Below are 5236 nucleotides of genomic sequence, written 5' to 3'. Positions count from 1 at the left end.
ACCTCTCACCCAGACTGCTTCAATACCCTTCTCTCAAAAGAAAAAAAGTTTTATTGCTCTCATTGTTTTTATATGACCTAAAATTTCCCTGTGTCCTTCTCCCTTCCCCCTCCCAAAGAACTATCCCTATAACAAATAATTTTTTCAACATCTTTCTTCTAATCTATTCTCCATTCAAATAGTAGAAAGCCTTAGAAAAATGCTTTGTTTCCTTTTCCTCCATACCACCATACCGCTGCTCAATAAGCTCTGATGTCTCATTGTCTCCAGGGCCAAATATAGCTGCTCGATAAGCTCTGATGTCTCATTGTCTCCAGGGCCAAATATAAAGTCATCTCTTTGGCATTTAAAGCTCTCATAATCTGGTATTTTCCTGCCTTTTCTTCATTAAAAAAAAAAAGTATTGATGTCATTTTTTAATATCTCCATAATTTACCCCCATATCCCTCCCTTCCTTTCTCAAAGGACCATTCCATATAACAAATAATAGTTTTATAAGACAAAAATGAGAGGAGGGGGGAAAATCAGCATAATCAATCTGTATTTGAAAAAGTCTGAAAATATGTACAAAGTACCACACTGATAGACTGCCCACTTAGTCTACAAAGGGGTGAGGTGTGGGTATCTTCACATATGTTTTCTTTTGAGCCATGGTTCTTCTTTATAATTTTGCAAATTCACTTTTGAATTTTTTTTGGTAGTTGTGCTTTTTGTTTTCATTGTTGTTGTTACTGTGTTTATTGTTTTTTTGGCTCTTCTTACTTCACTCTGCATTACTTCCATGTTGTGCTTCTATACTTCTTTGTATTCATCATATACATCATATATTACAGTACAGCAACATTCCATTACATGCATATGTTACAATTTGTCTATCACAAAAAAGTGCTGCTATCAATATTTTGTTATGTTAAGGGGCTTTCTTTTCAATGACTCCCTTGGACTATAAGTCTAGAAGCAGAATCTTTGGGCCAAAGGCTATTTTTGTCCCTTTATTTGCATAATTCCAAATTGTCTTCCAAAATGGTTGTACCAATTTACAATTCCACCAACAATGCATCAATGTGCCTATCTTTCCACAATCTCTCCAACATTAACTATTCTTAACTTTTGTTATCTTTGTCAATTTAGAGGATGCAAGATGTTGCAACCTCTAGGTTATATTGATTTGAATTTCTTTTTATTATTAGTGATTTAGAGCATTTTCATAGAAATTGTTAATAGCTTGCTTCTTTTGAGAACTGTTTTTCATATTTTTTTTAGTATTTCTCTATTGGAGGATATAATTTTTATATCTTATTCCCACTTATGCACTCTATGATTCCCGGTTTACTGGCTTACTGCTAATTCCTTGAACAACTGCTTCATCTCCTATCTCCCTACCTTTGCACTGGCTGACCCTCATACTTGGGATGAGCTACATAATCATTTCCACTTCCTAGTTTCCCTATCTTCCTTCAATATTCTGCTCAGATCTTGTCTTGTGCAGCATGCCTTTCTTGACTCCCTTCCCCCAGTTACTAATGCCTTCTTCTTTCAGACTACCTCAATCAATTCTGTATATACCCTCTATGTACCTAGTTATTTACATGTTGCATTCCCCATTACAATAAATCCCCCTTGAGAAATGGGATGTGTTGTTTTGTTTTGTTTTTTTTACCTTTCATTATATTCCCAGTGTTTATCACAGTACCTGGCATGTAGTAAGCCCTTAATAAATGCTTGTTGACTAACTGATTGACAGATTGCTGCTACAAAGAAAAAACTGAAACTGTTCCTAGCCTCAAGGAGTTACCTTCTACTACGAAAGATCTTCAAACCAGGCTTGACTCTCATGAAAGAGATTTGTGGTCAAATTAGCGTTTATCCAGACTCTGAAAGGGTCTTACAATCCAAAAGTGTTTTATCAAATTCCTAAAGCCTGTTATGCTGGGAAACTCCAGGAAAAGCTGGGCAGGAAAATATAGAGGAGCCAGACCTGTGAAACATATTTGGAGTGTCCAAGATGTTCCTAGAGAAAAGAAAAGAAGTTATGACATGTTTGAAAAATCTGCTTCTACCCTAATTGAATCACACTATAGGGTGATCTTAGAAACATTATTCTCTGGAGTGTTTCCACCAATGAAACCACCTTGGAAACACGACCCGTGCTGTGGCCTGCTAGAGACTAAACTTTCTCATAGCCAGGTAGAGCTTATGCCTTACTTGTGGCTCTGGGAGTCTTCCCTTTGCACCACAGGCATAAGGGAGCTTAAGCAATAGAATCTGCCTTGGCCTATCCATTTCCTTCCAAATAAAACACAGGGATTAACTAATGTGCTCTCTAGGAGAAAGTGCCAATGGAAATCTAAGGGGGTGTCATCTCTCTAGGGAAGAAGTATTTTGGCGTGATAAGTGGGAAAAAAGGCGTTTCCTCCTCCATTCTTCTGATGGCAGAAGAGGTATAATGGCTGCATTTGGCAATGTTGAGGGATCTTGCCAACCTTCCCCTCCAACACACACACACACACACACACACACACACACACACACACACACACATACACGCACACCCTGTTGATAGGGAAAGAGGAGGGAGGGCAAAGCAGCTGGGACAGCAGCCAAGAAGCCTCAGAGGGACAAGGATTGCAGCCATATAGTAAGTAGGTTGTTTCCCACTTTTCTTTGCTTCCTTGGTAATCCCCTTTACCTACAGCATAGCCTTTTAAAGGTTTAAATTGAGCAAGCCAAGCATCACTTTCCTCAGTTTCCCTTTCTATAAAATGTGGGTGGGGTGAGTGTTAGGACTGGATTACACCAGTGGTTCTTAATCTGTACTCTATGAACTTTTTTTTCCATTTTGATAATTGTATTTCAACATAATTTGTTTCTTTTATAATCTTCTGTATTTCATTTTATGAATTTAAAAGCATTTTCCTGAAAAGGGGTTCTTAGGGTTAGCCAGATGCCCAAAGAAATCCAAGACAGAAAAAAAAACCCAAAAAAACCCCCGCTGGAGCCCTGGTACAGATGATCTCTAAAGCTCTTTTGAGCCCAGAATCTAAGATACTACAGAAGCATCATTTGCATATCATTCATATGATAATTGACGCTCATTCGTATCTTTTCATTAAAGCAGAACTGCTAAGAGCCTATTGAGCTGAATTGAGTTTACTGGGCAACACTTTGTTCACCATTGTTACTGTTTGTACTTGAAGGTAATAAAGCTACATTTAAAAATCTATATCGTTAATGATTCAGACTTGTCCCTAAGAAGCCTGGCCGTCCCCCACAATTAGTCCAAATTAGGGAGGTCTGGCTATACCTATACACCAATATTCTTTATACAAACCCTTTTGTATCCTTCACTTAACATTCCCATCCACCTCTACTCTGCCAGTGACCAGCCATACCTCTTTGTGTCCCAATTAAATCAACCTTCAATAAGCTCCCATGTAGAATCATGTAGATGTTTTCTTGTAGAAAAACAAAACAAAATGAAATAAGTAGCCCTGACAAGGAAGAAAATGCCTTGAAAAAGAAATACGATGTTAGCTTAGCTCTCCAAGGGTTTGGACACTTTCTGGTCTTCATCTATACCAATTATTCACATTTTCTGCCCTGTAATCAATCTATAATCCAATCTCAAAGGTAAATTTGGCCTACATTTGAATTTTTACAAGTTGTGGGGCTCACCTCTCCAGTTGCAGTGATGCTCCCCAGGGTTCCTTTAAAAAGCTAATCCATTCACTTTAATTACATTTTTGGCTCAAGCTACTGTCCCTCCTATAGCTTCCCAAGAATGTTTCCAGCCATAAAAAACCATTATCTGCCACAATTATAAGTTAACCACAGCATGGCCTAGGGGCACACATGTGAGGTGAAGGGTGGCACCACAATTCAGGGCAGGATTTATTACTTTGGGCTGAGATGGGGGAGAGAGATTGTCAATCTGATCACAAGGTCTCCTACAGGGTCCCACACAACCAATTCAGTCAGAGCAGGCTACATAGATACTCTTTTGGAAAATAGGGTTTGTTATAAGTAATTTATTTAGCTACAAGTGAAAAGAGAGCCACAATTTGCAAGGAAGCTATTCTTTGCCAGCTGTGGTCAGACAGGATAGGAACTCCTACAATCTAAGTCACTAGAACTTGCTTTTCTATCAGGTAATAAATAATAACCCTGCTCCAGACACCATGCTCAACTCTTACCTGTATCTTCTTTCTCCTGTTCCATTGGTTGTGTCTCCACAGTCCAACGATTCAGCCAGGAATGGTGCCAAGTTCTCTTTAGGTCCGTGTCCCAGTGGACACCCTGCACCTGCTCTTGGTGTCCCAACCGTTCAATCGATCAAATAGGCAGTCAACCCACAATCATTTCTTTAGTGTCCATGATGATGCACCAAGTACTGTATCAGTCACTAGGAACTATAAAACAAAAATAAGATAATTCCTACAGGCAGGGAATTTAATTTCCATCAGCATAGATGACACAGTCAAAGGGCCCCACTTGAGGACCTAGAGGGCCACAGGTGACCTCCAGTTTCTCCACCCTTGGCATAGACAATAATGTACATATGTAATCATCTAGTACCTATGGAGATGAGCTGGCTGAGCACTTAGTCTTTTTATATTCCCTCTTTTTCTTTCCAGACTATTAGACCTTTTTCATTCCACTGAGTGACCTAACAATAAATATAAATATCACTTCTTCTGCCCCTTGTTCAGAAGCAGTAGATCATTTTAAGGGACCTTAAGTCTAAGATTCAAATAATCTTAACTCTAGCTATAACAATAGCTTTTTCTTTAACCTAAGGGAGAATTGATCCCAATCTCTCTGCTTTTCTCACATTCTCTCTCTCTCTCTCTCTCTCTCTCTCTCTCTCTCTCTCTCTCTCTCTCTCTCTCCCCCCCTTCCCTCCCTCTCTTTGCTACTTCAGGAACTTGTAAATAAAGGTTATTAATAAAAACCATAACCTAAAGATCATCTTATATCACAACTCTTGGAGCCTCTTGATACAACACTAGGGTTTTGGACAGAGATGTAAATCTCTGACTTGATTAAATTCTGTATATTTCCAGGTAGTCACTGGCATATTCCATTTTCTACTTGACCTTCCCCAGCCCAGGATAAATATACAGACATGCAGCAGAAAGTAGTTATAATCAATCATAGACCTTTTTATGAAATAAAGTTAGGAATTAGATAAGGAAGGAAGGAAGGAAGGAAGGAAGGAAGGAAGGAAGGAAGGAAG

At 38.8% G+C, this 5236-nt stretch overlaps 1 long non-coding RNA gene across 1 annotated transcript in view; it reads right to left on the bottom strand.

Moving 5' to 3' along the window:
* Positions 1-583: 583 nt before the first annotated feature.
* The window catches only part of LOC138149608 (uncharacterized), a 64315-nt gene continuing 59662 nt past the window's right edge, over positions 584-5236 (bottom strand). The window contains exons 3-4 of the long non-coding RNA XR_011165363.1: positions 4194-4409; positions 584-2011 (exon numbers count right to left, since the gene is read on the bottom strand). This is a non-coding gene — a long non-coding RNA (uncharacterized lncRNA). The remainder of the gene's footprint in view (positions 2012-4193; positions 4410-5236) is intronic.

The sequence above is a fragment of the Petaurus breviceps genome, unplaced genomic scaffold (assembly GCF_028583685.1).
Source record: "Petaurus breviceps papuanus isolate PSGF00001 unplaced genomic scaffold, PetGlider_PUasm1.0 90847, whole genome shotgun sequence".
Classification (NCBI taxonomy): Eukaryota; Metazoa; Chordata; class Mammalia; order Diprotodontia; family Petauridae; genus Petaurus; species Petaurus breviceps.
Note: the sequence above shows the minus strand (reverse complement) of the source record. Positions and strands in the feature narration are given on the sequence as shown.